The sequence below is a fragment of the Triturus cristatus genome, chromosome 5_1, assembly GCF_964204655.1.
Source record: "Triturus cristatus chromosome 5_1, aTriCri1.1, whole genome shotgun sequence".
In the NCBI taxonomy this organism is placed as follows: Eukaryota; Metazoa; Chordata; class Amphibia; order Caudata; family Salamandridae; genus Triturus; species Triturus cristatus.
The window spans coordinates 76,767,375-76,787,913 of record NC_140587.1 but is presented as its reverse complement, the minus strand read 5'-3'; the positions used below and the strand labels follow the sequence as shown (position 1 = coordinate 76,787,913).

Here is a 20,539-nt window from a genome sequence, read left to right as displayed (position 1 = left end):
ACAGCTCCTACCTTTAAGCGGATTCTAGGGGCCGGACTACCTGCTAGGTCCCTCCCTAAGGGTGGGACCAGGAAGGGGGGTGGTTACACCCCCAATCCTTTGTCCAGCTCGCCCCAGGCCCGGGACTGGTGTGCCCCAGGACCGGTTTGAACTGGCATATGCACCGAGGCTCCTTGTGAGCCACAGGCATGTCTGGTTTCTTTCAAGCCCTACCTGACCAATACACAAAATCCTGTCTGGGGTGGTGCACGCACCTCCCCTGGCAGGAAACCCTTTGTCCACACCTCCCAAGCTGGAAGGACTCCCAGCAGCAGGAGGGCAGACTTGTGTCTGTGGTGGCAGCATCCATTTTGTGGAGCTGAGGCTATGTCTGATTTTACCCGGGTTTCAGGTACTGTACATGTCGTGTCCCTCTAGAAGGGTGGAATGCTAACCCCGTCGCCAGAATTGGCGAGGGGTTAGTATTCCAATTCGTATGACACCTTACTCGACATGTTTTGATAAAGCCAAACCAAAGATAGCATTTAACCGCGAGGTTCATAATGCACTTAAGAGTATATGGTATGACGATATCTGGAAACAGTAGAAGGAAGTTGTTCCGACCACTGCAGACAGGCTCAGCTCATGCCAGAGCACCATCTCACATGGAACCAAGCACTCTGCCTTCAGGATTGTTAAGGCCTGCCATAGGAGTGACTCATAGGTTACCAGGTGTCCCATTTAAGGTTAGGTATAGGTATACTACACCTAAGTAAGAGGTGATTACACCAACTTACCCCAGCTGAGTGATCAGCCAGTTGTGTCAGATTGTTAGGCCAAGCCTGGGGTGGCATAATACATGCTGCAGCCCCTGGCAGGCCTTGGGTACACCAATGCCCTGGGTACCTAGTGTACACTGGTACAGGGGCTGACAGGGTGATCCAACCAATTGGGTATGTACCTAGGGTACATGGAGTCCATTTTACAGAGAGAGCAGATAGCCTGAGAGCCTGAATGGCAGGATCTCAGGCCAACTAAGTCGAAAAACCAGCTAGACACTAGGCAAAAATTTGGGGGTAACCATAGTCAGATATCCACCTTCCTACATCCGCCTTCCCATTTCTCTGAGTTTCACTTGCCTCTCCGTCCTTGACCCCTTCAACTCTCCCCAATTCCTTCCTGATGTTTTTTTTTATTTGCTCGACCTTAACGTTTACCAGTGTGTTGTTTTGCTCAACACATGTGTAGCCCTTTTCCTCACGTCCCTTGTGTACCTGGCAACTCCCCCACCCCTCACTCACCCCCCTTCTCACCATCTGCCTGCCTAGTGTCTTCCCCCATCTCCATGAAGGTGAGAGGGACCCCTACTGATATTTTTACTGAATAGCCATTTTCTGGCATGAGTGTCAGCGGCGCCTCCCCCTCCCTCGGAGCAGCCTGTACCTCAGAGCCCTGCGACTAAACGCGTGCACCTCACGTCCCCAGCCCCCTCCAGACCTAGAAACCCTGACGCCTAATCTCTCTTCCGCTTTAAAATGGCCTCCTCCGCTCCGGGTGAGCGAGGGGAAGCCCCAGGCCACAGAGGTAGTGGGCTGGGCGATGCGCGCACAGATGGAGGACGGTGCGGGAGGAGGCACCGGGGATGCCGGGGGGAGATGTGGGAGATGAGTCCTGCTAATTTGGAGAGGAGAGGGGCAGGGGGAGCAGCAGGAAGGAGGACTTTCAGCTGCAGGGGACGAAAGAGGTCGAGAGGAGGAAGGGGTGTCCATTCTTACAAGCCATCAAAGTACAGACATGATTCTCCTTGCCCTGAGGCAAACATCACAAAAATGTTCAAATGCTAGTTTTGTGGAGCTGAGGGCAAAGATCCATGCTCATTTCAGCCACATAATGGACATTCCCATTCCAATGTACAACATGAAGGCAGGAGTACCTCACGGCTCGATAATTCGACCACTTCTCTTCAATGTGTACCTAAGTCCACTATTGGATCTCATCAAATCCTTTAAGCTCACATGCAAACACTCTCCTGATGATGAACACATTGTTCTAGAACTGCAAAATCCTAGGAGTCTTGGAAACTCAAGACTAGGTAACCACCTCTGAGCTATAAAACACAGAATGATAACACCTCACCTTATCGTCAACACATCTAGAGCTGAGATTAGAAGAACTATGATCTGTGGACAACATCCCCAGGAACATGTAGCATCACCACCATTAAGAGAAGTAAGAAACTTGGGAGTTATTATGGATTCCACCCTCTCCACGAAGTCTAAACTTAATCAAGTGATAAAAATGCACTTCATTCCACTTGAACAATAAATTGTTCCTTCCTGCATCTATGTGTCAAGTTGCTCTAATCTTGTGTGTAAGGCACAGCAGGACCAGTGCTCTTTCCTTTCTCTCTCTCTCCACCTCCACTAGTGACCAGATACACAGGGATAAGATGGCCAGTGGTAGAAGTGGGGAATGTGATCAAAAAAGAAACAAGCATTGGCATAGCCTTTGGGACCTTATAAGTGTTTAGTTATCCAGCACAATATCCTTGGTGCAACAACATCAAGTGTTGCATGGCTAAACACGTATAAGGTCCCAAAGGAGAGACCTATTGGCTATGCCAATGCTTGTTAAATATGGCTTTCACTCTCTACTCCGGCCGCCTGTACGTGATAATCTTTTGCGGTGATGTGATGCTGAGCACGCCCCCCCTGCGCACCCATGCTGTCATGCTCGACTCCTTTGCATGCGGTGGTCTTTTCTGTCTCTTACCAGCGCTCTCTCGTTCCTCACAGGACACCCCGTGCCCTAGTATTGCTACCCGTCCCTGAGCTCCGGGGCCGGCAAGTGGAAGCGGATCCACACCATCTTCAGCCCTGAGCAGCTCTCCCGACTCGAGCAGAAGTTCTCCTGCCAGCAGTACATGGTGGGAGTGAGAGGTTCCTGCTGGTGTCGTCCCTGCGGCTAACCGAGGCGCAGGTGAGTGGTGTCAGGCGCGGCCTGGCCACGCACACGAGTGCTTACACGTATACACACACACACACCTGTCAACCCCGCCCCTAAACTCACTGACACACGTGCATTCATTGAAACATACAAACACCAGTCAACCCCGCCCGTGAACCCACTGACACATGCATACATGTATATACTCACAGACAGCTGTCAACCCCGCCCATGAACCCACTGACACATGCATACATGTATATACTCACACACAGCTGTCAACCCCGCCCGTGAAACCACTGACACATGCATACATGTATATACTCACACACAGCTGTCAACTCTGCCCTTGAACCCACTGACACACGTGCATTCATTGAAACATACAACCACCAGTCAATCCCATCCGTGAACCCACTGACACATGCATACATGTATATACTCACACACAGCTGTCAACCCTGCCCTTGAACCCACTGACACACGTGCATACACGTGCAAATATTCATACACACAAACACCTGTCAACTGCTCCCCATACACCTACTAACTCGGGGGTCACTGCGTTGATCAATGATTTAAGATTTAAATGCACCTGCTGCAGAGTTACAAACTTGTGCGTCTAGCTTTCAGGCAGCAATAAAAATGCTATGATAACTCTAGTGATTAATGTTCCTGTTAGAAATCCCAGCAGGGCCTCTCGGGCTTTCATCCTTCCAAGGCCGATGACATGAGCACAGTTGGGTTGGGTAACAATAACCTCAGTTTTTTCTGTCAGTGCCATGATACCCCTACAGGGTGAAACCTATTGCATTGTAAATGCTTGTTTAATCACCGGCCCTTCTTGTGAACATGACTCGGGCCATGTCGTGACACTTCCCGCCTCTCAGATGCCTATTTTTGGGCGCTGGACAGCACTGTCTGTGGTGTCAAGAGCCAGCGCCGCACATTTTATCTGAACTTCCTGCACTGCCCCAGGCACCTCTCCTGGAGCAGTGTGTCTTTTATTCCACAGACACGATGTGCAGTTTGCACCATGCTCTTCCCTCGAGTTGGTACATTTTTTCAGACAACATTAATCCAGAAGGGTGGTGTTGAGGGACTGGGAGCTCAGCAGTTCATAGCAGTACTTTGTCAATGCAGGGACCTCGCGCTGTTCCCGGTAGAGCCTTGCTTTGTGACCTAGAGTTGTTAGTTATGCATCCACATGCCTTTTACTTTACTTTTTTAACTTTTAGATATCTGTTTTCCTTAATCATTGTTTAGTGTACTTTTCTGAATTGCAAATCCTACTAAATTTCAAGGAATGCAGGTACCAGAATGTAAAAAATAGGACTCTTTGAGGTATAAAGGCCCCAGAGGTTTTTCATAGGACCAACACCTTTCAATCAATCAATCAATCAATCAGGGGTTTATAAAGTGTGCTACTCACCTGTGAGGGTCTCAAGGCCCTGGGCGGGTGGGGGAGGCTCTGGATCAGTCTAAGAGCCAGGTCTTGAGGTCCTTCCTGAATGTGTGCAGGGTCGGGGAGCGTCTGATGTTCACAGGGAGCTCGTTCCAGGTTTTGGCTGTGATGTAGGAGAAAGCTCTCCCACCTGTTCTGTTTCTGCGGATGCGGGGGACCTCGGCCAGGGCGAGGTCGGCGGAGCGGAGGTTCCTCTTGGGTACGTGGAAGGATACTCTCTCGTTGAGGTTTTTGGGTCCGATGTTGTGGATGGGTTTGTATGCGTGGGTGAGGAGTTTGAAGGTGACCCTTTTCTCGACGGGGAGCCAGTGAAGGCCTCATAGGTGTTGGGTCATGTGCTCATGGCGCAGTGTCCCAAGGACGAGTCTGGCTGCGGCTTTCTGGATGGTTTGGACTTTGTGTATAAGAGTTGTGTTGATTCCGGCGTAGAGGGCGTTGCCGTAGTCCAGTCTGCTGGTAATGAGTGCATGGGTGACGGTCCTTCTACAGTCGGGGGGATCCATTTGAAGGTCTTACGAAGGATGCGAAGGCAGTTGAAACTAGTGGAGACGACAGCGTTGATCTGGCGGTTCACGAAGAGGAAGGAGTCAAGGAGGATGCAGAGGTTCTGAGCATGGTCTGTGGGGGTGGGTGGGCTCCCTAGGGCGGAGGGCCACCAGGTATTGTCCCAGGCAGGGGTGCAGGGACCGAGGATGAGGAACTCGGTCTTCTCTGAGTTTAGCTTCAGGCAGCTGTCCTTCATCCAGGCTACCACGTTCTTCATTCCTTCCTGGAAACAGAGTCTGGTGTCTTTGGGAATCTTCCTGAGCGAGAGGATGAGCTGGGTGTCGTCGGCGTAGGATACGATGCTGAGCACATGCTGTCTCACAATGGTGGCGAGGGGGGCCATGTAGATGTTGAAAAGCGTAGGGCTGAGTGATGATCCCTGGGGTACTCCGCAGTTGATTTCCGTGGGTTTGGAGAGGAAGGGAGAGAGTCGGATCCTCGGGTTCTGCCGGAGAGGAAGGATTGGATCCAGTCGAGGGCGGCTCCTTGTATTTCTGCGTCGTGCAGTCTGGCTGCGAGAGTGCGATGTAAAACGGTGTCGAAGGCTGCGGAGAGATCTAGAAGGATGAGGGCCGCGGTGTGTCCCTGGTCGAGTAGCATGCAGATGTCGTCAGTGGCGGTGGGGAGGGTGGTCTCAGTGCTGTGGTTGCTGCGGAATCCAGACTGGGAGGCGTCCAGGATGGAGTTCTCTTCTATGAACGCGGTCAGCTTGGCATTTACGAGTCTTTCAGTGACCTTGGCCGCAAAGGGGAGGAGAGAGGTGGGCCGGTAGCTTTTCAGGTCCGTTGGGTCGGCCGATGGTTTCTTGAGGAGGGGTTTAACCTCCGCCCGTATACAGTCGTCTGGGCAGATGCCTGATCTGAGGGAGGCGTTGATGGTGCATCCTAGTTCGGGTGCGATGACGGTGGCGGCCCTGTGGAAGATGTACAGTGGGCAGGGGTCTGTTGGGACTCCTGAGTGGATTTTCTTCATGGTCGTGGTGATGAGTTTGATGGTAGCGGGATCCCAGGATGTGAGGGTCGGCTTATCAGCGGCGGTGGGTAGGGGGGTGGTGCTCGTCATAGGTTCGCTTAAGTTGTTGTAGAGGGCCTTGATCTTCAGATGAAGTAGGAGCTGAGCTTGTCGCAGAGTTCCTGGGAAGGTGTGACGTCCGTGGCTTCGCAGGTGGGTTTTGCAAACTGCTGTATGACGTTGAACAGTTCCTTGGCGTTGGTCTGGACTTTGTCTTTTATGAAGGTCCATTTGTTGTCTCTTATGCGCTGGTGGTATTCCTTCAGGGCATTCTTGTGGTTGTTCCGTGTTTCTGTGGTTTTCAGGTTTCAACAGGTTTTCTCTAGGCGTCTGCAGGATCGTCTGGCTTCTTGAAGTTCTGTGGTGAACCAGGCGGCTTTCAGCGGGCGTTGATTGGTGGGGGGCGGAGGGATGCGAGCTTGTTGGTGCAGCATGAGACCCAGCGGTGAAATTCCCTGGCTGCAGAGTTGGTGTCAGTCGAGGCAATGAGGGGGTGTTGGCAGAGGGTGGAGTTGAGGTGCTCCTCTGTAACCTTGCTCCAGTTCCGTTGTGGCGGGCGTAAGGCGGGTTTGGGTGCGGTGATGGTGTTGAAGGGGAAGTGGACGCAGTGGTGGTCAGTCCAGAGGGGCTGGGTTGTGTGGCCGAAGCAGATGTTTGTTTCTCCCACGAAGATGGGGTCGAGGGTGTTACCCGCTCTGTGGGTGGGTGTGTTGACGAGCTGCTTTAACCCTAGGTTAGCGAGGTTGTCGAGGAGAGTAGTGGAGTCGGGGTCTTTGCCGTTGTTGAGGTGGAAGTTCAGGTCCCCGAGTAGAACGTAGTCCGTGGAGGTGATGGCGTGGGGTGCGGCAAGCTCGGTGATGGTAGTTGCGTGGTGGGTGCGAGGTCCTTGCGGTCTGTAGATGAGGGTGCCGCATAGCGTGGTCCTGGGGTTTGTCTTGATCTGGAAATGGAGGTGTTCAGTGTTGCAGTGGGGGTCACTCGTGCTGGATGTGGAGATTCGGATGGGGGTCTTGTGTGCGATGGCGAGTCCTCCTCCTGGGCGGTGCGGATCGTCCTTTCTCTGGATCTTGTATCCGTCCAGGATGGCGGTGGCAATGTCGGGACCGGACGTGGCGTTGGTCCAGGTTTCCGTGAAGAAGGCGACGTCGGGCGAGAAGCTCTTGAGCAGGTCCCAGATCTCAACGGCGTGTCGGTGCAGGAAGCGCACGTTGAGAAGGATGCAAGTCGGGGTTTCGCTGGTGTGTGCATCGGGCGTTCCTTCGGCGGTCGTGGGGGCTCGGTCGATGGTGAAGGATTTGCAGCAGGGTCTGCACGAGAACTGCCCGTGGGTGGTGTTTGGCGAGGATATTGCGCAGTCGGCGTGTCTTACAGGGTTCAGTGCGTGGAGGGTGGTTGAGTCGTAGCAGTGAGGCCTCGGAGAACCAGGGGTTCTGGCGCTGGTTGCGGTCGGGTGGCAGATGGGCGCAGATGGCCTTGCCTTAGCCGTTGGCGCGCCAGCGGCGCGCCCGCTGTGCACATCCGCCATTATGTAGGGGAGGGGGAGGGACGAGTAGCTGGGAGGCTGGAGCAGGGGGAAAAAGCGGCTAGAAAAAAGGCAACAGTGGTGGGCAGAATAGAAGAAATATCAGAATCAGGCTCAATACGCTGAAAATAGCACAGTCAGGCACAATAAAATAAAGCACAAAGCTTAGAAAAAGGCGAGGGCAGAATACAAGAAATAGCAGAATCGGGCACAATACGAAGAAAATTACACAGTCAGGAAAAATAAAGCACAAACTAATAAAAAGGTGAGACCAGTATCAGGGTGGAATCAAACCCTGCAACGGTGGGGCTGGTAGGCAATACACAGCACAGCGGAGCTGCCGGTGAGAGTGAGATCCTGGGACCGAAGTCGGAGGTCTCACCTAACATCTTTGAGTGTTTAAGTCACTTCGCTTCTCACAACTCCTTCTGTGGGGGATTAACATTCATACTTGCTTGCCCAGAAACACATGGTTTATAACTTCCCATGGTGACACACCCTGTTACGTGTGGGTGTTGCTCGGTAGGCTTTAATTACAGCCTCCAAGAGCACTATTTTCTCAAATAGCTTTGTCCTGACGCTTTTTTTTATTTTGATAGCGCGTATTTGCAACGCGTTAGCGAGAGTTTAAGCTTTTGGCATTGTAAATGACAATGCCTTTTACTTCTATGTTTTAAAAGCTACACATAAATAAAAGGCATTGCCATTTACAATGCCAATAGCTCAAACTCTCATAAATGCGAGACCTATTGCATTGCAAATGCTAGTTTAGGACTTGTGCCCTGGGTGCAACAAGCACCCCAGTAGCAGGCCCTGAGGTGAGGTGACACTGGGGCCCGTGGGAGAAGGAGGCAGGGGGCCGAGGGAGGCGGTGCTGATGGATAGGTGAGCACTGAGCAGGCAGCAGATACAGACGCCGCACTGTGTTTATCTGCAGGGCCCAGTATCTTTCACTATAAGGTGACTTGTCCCGTTCCAAGATGGCACTGGAAGAAGCTTTCAAGGGCTGCTTTTGACCCCTGGAGTCCTGTGGGGCAGCCACCTTTAAACGGGATAATGCGTGGCGTGTCAATTCTTCGTTCAGTCCGCTCTTCATCTCTACACTGTTATCTGCTCCACGTGCAGTACAAAGTTCAGGCACAGGACAGGTATCTTCCAAGGGACAGTTCTGGGTGTGGCTCTTCTCGGCGCTGTCTCTTGACACTGCAGCTCCTCGGCCAGTGCTCTGCTTCACCCGTGGCTCAGTCACCCCGCAGGCAGCGCTCACCTGCTTCATGTACACGGCTTCTAGGCGCTTGTGTATCCTCAGTGCTCCTATGACTAGTCTGTGCTGCCTCTGAGCCTACCCCGCCCTCTAGTTTTGCCCTGGACCCCCGGTGCCTCTGTGCTCCTCTGAGTCCGCTCCCCTCCCCCCTGCTGTCCTGGATCCCCGCGGCCTCAGTGTCTGCGGAGCCCCCATTGCTTCGGGGGAGTGGAGCTGAACCACGACTCGAGGACTGAAGTCTGGAGAGGTGAGAGGCCTGGAATGTGCCCCAGGAGCACCCTTCAAAGGGAGGGGGCGGGTTTCTGTTAGGAGGGGAGGGGTAAAGGAGGGTGGGGGTGCATATATCTGCTAAGGTTTCAGATTTCTTATGTGTTACATTTTCTGAATTTCAGTGAAATTATGAGTGGTATTAAAGGATTATGAGTGACTCTTTACTCACGAGCAAAACCAAGCTAGAAGACCAGGACAAACATATAAATATCAGAAATGTCACCCATTTGAGCAATTAGAAACTGTAAGGAGATTTTACAGCTGCTGCAGAGCACCAGAAACGAAAGTGCTCTTGTAACCTGAATGAAGTGTAAAACAAATGTGTGACTATGATATCAAACTTGAACTCTGACCTCAAGGGTAAAGAAACGTTCCCTAGGGTGGGTCCTGGGGCAGTTTCTTCCATATCCCACAGACACCCAAAAATGTAATACATCATAAAAATCCCAGATTATTTACAGAAGTACATTTGGAAAGCAATCTGGCACTTTCTGATCTAATATTGCAAATAAAGAAAACGGACAAAGATAAACTTCAAAGTATTTGCTCAGAAGAACCCCGGGGTGCCATCAATACCACTCCCTGTATTATTTTCCACTGCAGTTGTAAATATAACTTTACTGCCTCCGAGATAAGCCAGGTAAAGCAACCACAAGATGTACAGGCTTATTTAGGATTTATTATTCCAACTGAAGAAAGAGCACCAATGTTCTAAAATGTTCACCATGGTAACAACCAGTGCTAAACAAGCATTGAAAATGCAATAGGCCTCGCCTTTTATTAAGTTAAAGCCATTTGCTTTGCTATACAATACCATTAGCAAAGAAAATGGCTTTAACTTAATCAAAGCCGAGACCTATTGCATTTTCAATGCTTGTTTTATTTTGAGACTGATGCACTATCCGACCATGGTAATCTTTACTCTGTGTAAGCTGTATGTTCTATGCTCTTAACCTTATACTGTTGTTACGACATGTTATTCATCATGTTACTCACGTGCCCAAGTGGTCTATTTGTTTCTTCCTAAAAACCAATAAACATATTTTGAAAATAGAACGGTTTTGTTACAAATTGTTCAGTGAGATAGAAGTGATTACAGATTTATTACATTTTGTGTTACAGTGACATGATAATTTAACCAATTAAGTGGCGGTTCCGAGCACAGGAAACCTACGGCTCGAATTAAGCACTGGCCATATTGTTTATAAGAGTGCTTCTGCATGGTCTATAAATCTTTAAAAAGTGCCTCTCGGAACCTGCCCAGGCAGGAGTGCTTGGCGGTGAATGGTAAAGGAACAAATACAATTAAGAAAGAACCAGAGAAGGAATGAAGAGGGAACCGGCAGCAATTATTGAGGCGGATCGTCTGGCCGAAGCTTAACATGCTGAATTGGTTCGGAGTAATTCTCCAACACGGGGCACAATTCAGCAGCGCCCGCACGTTATCTGCTTTCTGTTAGGAGCAGCTCCAAGCTATTTATTGTCTATTCCGATTGGGCCCAGAACAAAGGTACCATCAGCGCTGCTTTTATCCAAGTATCATCCTGGCTGGGAGCCGTCCATAGCCTATCACCCAGATACCAATGTGTGGACAGGAAGGCACACAGCTTGTTATCACTTTTGCAAGTATGTTGTGATCTATGAAGATAGACACCTGGAGCCAGGAGGTATTATTAAGTCTTCTTTATTCAGTCTCCAGTACAGGTCACATCAGTCTTGACCCCAGCCAGCCTAGTGTGGTACCAGCCCCACCAGGAGCAGCCTGCCTAGCTGCTCAGCCCATCTCTAACTGCCAACACTCATCCACTCAGACACCCAGGCATTCCACACATCACAGGCACACCAACATTCTATGACCATTTCACGCTCTGGCTGAGCAGCTAGAGACAGCAGGGCTGGAGTACATGTTATACAATTAAGTAGGGTATAACAAAGTACTTAAGCGAAAGTATGAGCTGTGCAACTCCTATATACTGCAGGAGATATTAATCCTCTCTGCTACTCGAGGAGTTAAACCTGCGACTAAACTAAACACAGATCTCTCCAGCCAGTGCTTCAACCGCCAGAGTTACCTTACCATTACTATTATTAATATTATTCCATGAGACTTACTGAGCACACAAAGCTCCTGCTGCAGGTGCCTTAACCCTAGAAGGTTGAACACGTAGCCTTTGCAACCAATCAAGTCAGAACAAACGTATAGTTACTTTTTCCAAGTTTATGCAACGCATGGTAGCAGAGCAGTCATCCAAGATTGGGCATGTGCTCCACCACCATGTCTGCCTGGGGGCCACTGGTGGTTTGTCTGTCAACATACAATAAATATGGTGGTTGTTTCATCGGAGCTGAAGATGGGGAACCCATGTTTTTTGGCAAATTCTCTGTTTCTGCTCTCCTCAAAACCAGTATCTTAATTTACATGTGACACTAATTTTAAATCTAAATAATGAGACTGTGGTTTAGAATAAATGTATTTCAGATATAGCCATCTTACTTCCATGTAGAATATATTGAATCTCCCTCAGAGCTCTGCTGTTCCCCAGTATGTGTTTCCTTGCACTTCGTACATTGATATAATTGTAAAAATTGATTGATTGATTGAACAGTGATTTGTAATGCGCTACTTTGCCCGAAGGCGTCAAGGCGCAAGTGATGGAAACAGCAATCAGCCAAAACTAAAGGAAAAAGAGGATATTAGGGATAGGATTCAGAGAAAAGGAAGGTTTTAAGAGCTCGACGAAACAAGGAAAGGGAATCCTGATTCCTTAGATCAGGGGGGAGCTCGTTCCAGAGTCTGGGGGCAAGGGCAAAAAAGGCCCTGCCTCCCCACCTTGCTTTAGCAAAACGGGGGACCGTGAGCAACTTCATACTGGAGGATCGAAGGGCTCTACCTGGAGTGTAGTACGACACCAGAGACCTAATGCCCTCTGCCCCTGCATCATAAAGAGCCCGGTAGATGATGGTCAGGATTTTAAATTTTATCCTGGCATAGACAGGGAGCCAGTGAAGATGTTTCCTGATGGCAGTCCCAGAGGAGCGTCTGGGGGCGTTGACAACAAACCTTGCTGCCGCGTTCTGAACAACTTGCAGCCGATGGACCAGGTTGTTGCTCATCCCAAGATAGAGGGCATTACAGTAGTCCAGGCGCGAAGATAGAAGGGCAACCGAGACTTGTTTCCGAGCATCGGGAGAGAGGTAATGAGTGAGCTTTCTCAACACCCTCAACACCCCACAGCAGGTGGAAACAGTCCTGTTCACTTGCTTGTCAAAGGTCAGAGAGGTATCGAATAGGACTCCCAAATTTTGGGCAACAGTAGAAGGTTGTGGGCAGGCTCCCAAAGCCGGCGGCCACCAGTCGGATGACCAGACCTCTTTGTTCCCCCCGAAGACAAGGATTTCAGTCTTCTCCCCGTTCAACTTTAAAAAATTTGATGTCATCCAGCCTGCCACGGCCCCCATGCAGTTCCTGAAGTTGAGGGCAGTAGAACCGACCGATTGGGATAGGGAGACCATAATTTGGGTATCGTCGGCATAGGAAAGAACTTCCAATCCAAAAGATCTAACAAGCCTAGCAAGAGGGGCCACATAAACGTTGAAAAGGGTAGGGCTCAAGGAAGAGCCCTGGGGGACCCCGCAGTGCAAAGGCTTGGCAGTGGAGAGGAAGTCACCCAACTTTACCTTTTGCTCCCTATTGTTGAGAAAGGAGGTGAGGAGACTGAGCGCCATCCCCTCCACCCCCATTTCACCTAGTCGGGAGGCCAAGATGGTGGGAGACAGGGTGTCAAATGCGGCTGTAAGGTCGAGCAGGATTAGGAGCGTAGATTGACCCCTGTCGACCTTGGCACGGATGTTATTGACCATTACTGTGAGAGCTGACTCAGTGCTGTGCTCCTTTCTGAAGCCATGCTGGGATGGATCAAGCAGGCCGATTTTGTCAAGAAAGGAGCTGAGATGAAAATTCAAATGAGCCTCCAACATCTTGGCGGGAGCAGGGAGGAGGGAGATTAGACGAAAGTTCTTTAGAGTCCCAGGGTCCAAAGTGGCCTTTTTTAGGAGGGGCTTCACAATGGCGGTTTTCCAGGAGGCTGGGAAAATTCCACTGGAAATAGCCCTATTCATGACCACCAGTATAGGTGGAATTAAGGTAGCCCTACAGCTTTTTAGGATCTTAAGCGGACAGGGATCAAGGGGAGAGCCTGATCTAAGGGAGTCCAGCAGCCTCTCAAGGTCAGAGACCGAAAGAAGAGGAAAGCTGGGAAGAGTTTCACAGGGGGGGGGGCATATTCACAGGAACAGGAGAATGAGAGTGAGTGAGATTATCCGCTAGGAGGGATGAGTAAATATTGAGTATTTTGGTATGGAAAAAAGAAGAGATCTGATCACAGAGGGCTTGTGAGGGAACTATGGGATCAGGGTGATGAATAGAGGATAGGGTTTCCACAATTTTAAACAACTCACCGGAGGAAGTAAGTGAGGATGTGAGGTTGGAGAAGTATGTTTGTTTTTCGGCTAGTACCGCCGCTTTATAGTTCTTAAGGAGGATTTTATGAATGCGCCGGCCTTCAGCGTCAGGCTGAGTTCTCCAAAGCCTTTCCTGCCTCCTACAGGCCTGCCTCTGAATTCTCAGGGAGTCGGAGTACCAGGGTGCTGAGGGACGTTTCCTGGCACTGTACACTGATTTAAGAGGGGCCAGGATGTCCACTGCCTTTGCGAGGGTGCTAGCAAGCTCCTGTGCTGAAAGATCAATGTCCTGTGAGAGGGGGGGCTTAAATTTGGCAATAAAAGGGCTCAAAGATAGGTCAGTCAGGCCCCGAAAATTCCTCTTCTGTACCCAGCAGTCTGTAACTCCACTAGAAGCTGGAAGGGCAGAGGGAGTAAATTCCATGGAGACCGCAAGGTGATCAGACCAGGAGAGAGGAAAGAGAGGCCCTAATTCTAACCTGGAATCATTCGTAAAGATGCCGTCTAGCGTGTGACCAGCAATATGAGTGGGAGAAGAGACCTTCTGAAGTAGGTTAAAAGGAGCCAGTGACTCCACAACGGATAGCGTCTCACTAGAGTTGTTGCATTCCAAATGGAAATTGAAATCCCCAAGGATAGTGAGAGAAGGCCTATTTAAAAAGGGCTCTATGACATCCAAAAGGTCAGAGCCAAACGAGGATCTGGGGCCTGGAGGTCTATAGACAAGAACCCCGGAGAAATTTTCTGAGGGGGAGGAGCTAAGGGAGAAAAACATGGCCTGAAAGGAGTTATTGGGAGAGGGGAGAGACTCCATACGACAGGAAAAGGCAATCTTATGAATAATGCCAATTCCGCCCCCTTTGCGGCCCTCTCTATCCTGTCTGACCATGGTATAGCCATCAGGGAGGGCATTGAGCAGGTCAAGGCCTGACGGATCAGAGCCCCACGTTTCTGTTACGAAAACCCAGGAGGGTTTCCTTTGGGACACAAAGTCCCTGAACGCTAAGTTGTTTTTGACCAGGGAGCGAGTGTTAATAAGGAAGCCTAGTTCTTTCAAGGGAGGTGGGGGCTCTAGCGTCCTTTTAATCGGAAGGGGGTGGTGACAGGCTCCGGAAGAGCTGATATGGACCCTTTGAGGCAATTACAGGTTAGATTATGGCGCAGTTGGTCAGGTGAGAATGAATGATGGCAATCTAGATGGGAGGGCCTCAGGGATTTAAGGGCACTCAGGGAATACAGATGGGGGCGAGATGGCAGTGCTAGAAGCCGAGCAGTATCCTTGGTGCCTGGCGCCTCCTTAGCGCTGACGGGCGCAGACGGGCAGGACCCTGGCATGACTCCGGCTTGAGTCCGGCCCGTCCGCAAAGCGCGTCCGCTGCGCGGAGGAGACGTCATCCCCTTATATAGAAAAACTAGAGCGCGTCCTCGCTCTACAATCCCCCCAATATGGCCGCCAAAGCCAGAAACGCCTCTCCGTGAGCAAGCTCTCAGCGTCAATACTCAGCTGAGAGCTGCCCGAGAGCGACTGGATGAAGAGGTAAGGCACACGAGGTACAATCTCAGGGGGAGATTTAAACACCAAGCGCCAAGCCCCAGAGCTGCCAAATGCAGGTCCAACAGTGCAATTAAAAACGAGTTAAAGTGAAAACAGATCAAGCATTAAAGTTAAAAATACATCAGGCAAGAGAGCATGAAAGGACCTCCCGGCATTCCGCCTCAGGAGGGAAAATAAGGCTGTCAGGGAAAATAAGGCTGTCAATAGGACAACAAGTACCAGAATTCAAAGCAAAGTCTGGATAGATGAGTTACTTATGCATGAAACTAAGAAACCATAGAGTTCTGGGTTCAGTTGGTGCCTGCTATCTAGCTGAAATACCCATTACTACAATTTATTGCATGGGACCTTGCACGTTCCAAGTGAAATGCAAACGTTCGCTATTGTTTATTGCTGGCAATGTGATTGATCACAGGCATCAGAGGAAAAATTCTATTCTTATCCTCCTTGACTTAACGGTGGCGTTTGACACCATTTCCCACTCCATCCTTATCAGTAGATTGATGGATATTGGCGTCCCCGACACTGTTTTAGCCTGGATTAAGTCTTTCCTCACCGATCGCTCACAAACTGTCACCCTAGGCCCCTTCCACTCGAAAGAGAAGATGGTCTCGTCTGGTGTACCACAGGGGTCCATCCTGAGCCCCCTCCTTTTCAATATTTATCTCATCCCACTCCTATCCCTGATCGATTCCTTCGGTATACCAGTCACCTCGTACGCCGATGACACACAACTCATCGTGCCTCTAGAGGACAATTCCACTGATGCCGAGCTCAACCTTAAACTCTGTTTAACTGAAGTCTTCCGCTGGATGGATCGCAACCATTTAAAATGCAATTCCAGCAAAACTGAGATCCTTCCAATTGGAAAAAACGCGTCCTTCTGCTCAGCCCTCTGGTGGCCAGATGATTCAGCTGCTCCCCCCCAGACTGTTACATCCGCCAGAAATCTTGGCGTTATCTTTGACTCTGACCTCTCCTTTGACATACATGCTAGAACGGTAGCTGGCAAATGCTTTGGAACAATCAAATCACTCAGAAAATTCTTCAACTTCCTTCCTACCGATGCCAGGAAAACTGTGACAGTAGCGCTTATAATTTCCCGCCTAGACTATTGCAACGGCCTTCTTGCAGGGGCAAAAAAGAACACGCTATCAAAACTTCAAAGTGTGCTTCACTCCGCCGCACGATTGGTACTCAGGCTACCTCGCAGATCCTCTATCTCTGCTGCCCTCCGTTCGCTACACTGGCTACCTCTCCATAAGAGAATTCTCTTCAAAATACTGATCATTGCCTTCCGTGCCTTCAACAAAACCGGCCCTAAGTACCTCTCCAGACGCTTTCCCCACTACACCCCCAGCCGTTCCCTCCGCTCGTCTCTTGACAATCTCATCCTCCCTGCCAAATATAACCTAAAGACTAAGGGCGGCAAAACCCTAAGCTCTCTGGCCACTAAAGCATGGAACAGCTTGCCCAAAACTCTCCGACATCAGACGCTTGAAAAATCCTTCAGAAAGCTCTTAAAGACCTGGATCTTCAATCTCTCCGATGATTATGCCAAAGCGGCCATCTAAACCCCCCTTCAACCTCAGGATTGATTAGTCAGGATCTTCAGCGCCAAGATGCTCCCTCCGGAGCGAACGTCGCGCTCTACAAATAACCCCTTAAATATCAAATATCAAATGTTCAGCGGGTGGTTGCGGCTGTAGGGTGGTGTTGCTTGAGCAGTGGCGATGTTCATTTGTGGAATGGGAGTCCTAGAGTGGTGCTGGGTCTTTTTTATTTTGGGGGGGTAGATGAAGCCCCCAAGGAGGCGTGCCTAATGCATAAGGGTTCCTAATTGGCAGACCAGGGTGTGGGGGCGTAGCCACAGACAGCCAAGGGCTGGATTTCCAATGTCCCCACAGGAGGCGGGAAGCTAGACCGCCAGTTTGCTGATTCAGTAATTTTGCCGCCTAATTTAAAAAAAGTCTGATGCCAGTAGTTATGAAAAAAAAAAAATAATAAATAAATAAATAAAAAAATACAAACCAGCCAAGGGCGGGAAGGCCAATGTCCCCACAGGAGGCGGGAAGCTAGACTGCTACTTTATAGGTGCAGTAACTTTGCCGCCTAATTTTAAAAAGTCTGTTGTAAAATGCCATTGGTTATGAAAAATAAAATAAAATGCATAGTCAAGCCATGGACATGGTATGTGTGCTGTCATGACCCTAGGCTGTAAGGTTGCTTGCTGGACATTTTGCACAGCTTAATCTTAAAGTTTCTGATGTAAAGTGATACTAGTTATGAAATAAATAATTAAATAAGACGTGTGTTATTCTATCATGGTTTCTTTCTGAGGGGGAGTGGGGTCTCAGGGCTGATAAACATGGCAATCTGGTAAAGCATGCGTCTGGGTTTGGTAACATGACCATGCATCGTTTTGGAACGGTGAAGGGTGCTGTCTCAGCCCGGATAGGGCTGGATGGAGCAAGTTCCACATAAGAGGCGGCAAACCAACCAGTCATGGTGATGTAACAGGGTAAAAAAATGCTGCTGCACCCCAGAAAGAGCGGGATGAAACACTGCTCCACAAGAGGAGGCAAACTAAAATGTAAGTTTGCTGCTGTAACATTTTCAGAGCCTACCATGTGTAAGCCACCCCAATAGGGCCTAGTACGGGTTGTTTAGGGTTATGGGATGCGTAAGCAGAGACTTACCTGTGTGCGCCATGTTGGTTGGGGCAAGCCGGGACATGTCTGGGCATGTTCAGGGGTAGTTGCCGCTGTAGGTTGGTGTTGCTTCAGCAGTGACAAGATGCATCTGTGGAATGGGAGCCCTTGAGTAGTGCTGGGGTCTTTTTGGAGGTAGACCAGACCCCCTAGGAGGCGTGCCTAATGCATATGGAGTTCCTAAGTGGTAGACCATGGTGCAGGGCCTAGCCACAGTCAGGCAGAGGCGGGAAGTCCAATGCCCCCACATGAGGCGGAAGCTAGACTGTAAGTTTGTTGGCGCAACAATTTTACCGCCTAATTTTAAAAGTGACACTAGTTATGAATAAATAAATAAATAAATGTTAAGTCACCGAGGCTTGAAGGGGTTGATAAGTATGACAATTTTGTAAAACATAAGTTGTTGGTGCAACATTTTTCACTGCCTAATTTTAAAAGTCTTTGCTGTAAAGTGACACTAGTTATGAAAAGTGAATAAAATAAAATAAACAGATGCTATGAAACTATGACTTCTTTCTATGTGGGGGTGAGGTGTCGGGGTTGATAAGCATGGCAATTTTGTAAAGCATGAGTTGTTGGTGCAACTTTTTTTACCGCCTAATTTTAAAAGTCTTTGCTGTAAAGTGACACTAGTTATGAAAAGTGAATACAATTAAATAAACAGATGTTATGAAACTATGGCTTCTTTCTACGTGGGAGTGTGGTTAGCAAGTTTGCTGATGTAACAATTTCACCGCTTAGTTTCAAAAACCGCCCTAAAAGAGTGCTAAGACACAAAGAGGCTTCTACGTGTGGAACGAGGTGTCAGGGACTGATAAACATGGGAGTCTTGTAAAAAGTGATGTTCTTAGATGGGACAGTGCGTGAGAGGTCGGTAAAAGTATGACATTTTTAAGGCACGCACTTTAAACCTTTGGAGAGTGCAGAGAAAAAAATTGAAATGCAACACGTAAACTCTTTTTCTATGAGTTTCCCGCCTGTCTAGGACACGACGAGGCTTCTACGTGGGGGGAGAGGTGGCATGGACTGATAAGCATGGGAGTCTTGAAAAAGTGGCGCCGAGGGTCTGGAAATATGCACAGTCATGATGTTCTTAGACAGGGAGAGGTCGGTGAAAGTATGACATTTTTTAAGGCGTGCTTTTACACCTTGGGAGTGTGCAGAGAAAAAATTTAAATAGGGACGTAACTACACTTGCACTCTAAAATTTGTTGGAGCACCTAATTGTATCTAAGACTACAGAGTTAACATGGCGCAGAGGGGAAACAGCCACGCTGATGAAACAAACTCTATACTTAATGTAAGTAGCTATGGATTTTGGTTTTTATATTATAAGGCAGTTCTGGTATTTGTTAAAAACTTTAGAAAAGGAATAACTGTAAAATAAGCATGCATATAGTTATTATTGTAGGACTATGTCATAGAGACCTAACAGCTTTAAGAGGATAAAAATTACAAAATAAAACAATGCCTTTTATACACGTACCTTAAGTGTTGGTGGTCTTCAGGATATGTAGGAGATGGTAGGGCCGCCCCAAATCCGGCCGGCTGCTGCATTACAAGGGGCCAGTTGTGGTAGGTGCACTGGCTGCTGCTCTGCGCACTTGTTCTACCTCAGATACTACATTTTATTGACTGCTTGCCTTGCCCTGCTGCATCTGCTGGGGGCACACTCCTCAGCACACTGATACACGATCTTTAGTTAACACAGCTAGCATTCCAGTACTTGTAGTGCTGGCTATTCTCAGTCTTATACTGTTATGGGGCAGTGCAGTAATGTCATTGGGAAATCGACAATGACAATACTTCCTATCAATATTCTATGCATTTTCGCATCCATTTGCAAAGACTATTGATGTTTTCAGGGTGGGTGTGCCATGATGCTGTTAGTCTAGTCCATTTGTATTACAGCAGCCAGGATACAAAGTGCACATCAGAGGGCTCAGACAACACCATTGCATTTAACAATTACAGACGTGGCATTACATTTCTCAGCACACTGCCATTGTATCCCCTTATTTGGCACCGCTGATAGTCTCCTCGTGATTGTCTTCTGTTCAGTCGATTGCTGTATTGACAACACTGTTTTATTGTAGTTTTACTGCTTTGATTCCTTGGCTCATGGATACACAGGTTTTCCTCTCTTGGTCTCAGTTGCAAAAATTGTCCTCTGTAGACCATTCTTCGCAGAGGTTAATTTGTAAACAAATAAGTGCTGGGGTTCTTGTCAGGAGGCAGCTTGCACCAGCCCATTTCTCCTGTTAGCACCGCTGTTCTGCTTGGGTTTTCGGATCAGATAGAACCCGCTCATCAGAGCCTCTCTAACCCAGCCAGAACGTTACCCTCTCCCTAGGGCCTATTCACAACAAGTAACCACCGATATATACCACCTAAGGACAGGGAATTCCTAATATATATATATATATATATATCTAGACCTCTTATAATACAAGTGGCGGCCTCGCGATCCCAAACGGACCCAGGACTTCCTACCCAGACGGCAGCCTCAGCCTCGCGGTCCCAGACGGACCCAGGACTTCCTACCCAGACGGCAGTCTCAGCCTCGCGGTCCCAGACGGACCCAGGACTTCCTACCCAGACGGCAGCCTCAGCCTCGCGGTCCCAGACGGAGCCAGGACTTCCTACCCAGACGGCAGCCTCAGCCTCGCGGTCCCAGACGGACCCAGGACTTCCTACCCAGACGGCAGCCTCAGCCTCGTGGTCCCAGACGGACCCAGGACTTCCTACCCAGACGGCAGCCTCAGCCTCGCGGTCCCAGACGGACCCAGGACTTCCTACCCAGACGGCA

At 49.3% G+C, this 20,539-nt stretch overlaps 1 protein-coding gene across 1 annotated transcript in view; it reads left to right on the top strand.

The window, feature by feature from the left end:
- The first annotated feature begins 8,606 nt into the window (after positions 1–8,606).
- LOC146830225 (uncharacterized) overlaps positions 8,607–20,539 on the top strand; it is a 92,836-nt gene continuing 80,903 nt past the window's right edge. The window contains 1 exon segment of the mRNA XM_085604433.1: positions 8,607–8,980. The gene's annotated coding sequence lies outside the window, so the exon portion shown is untranslated.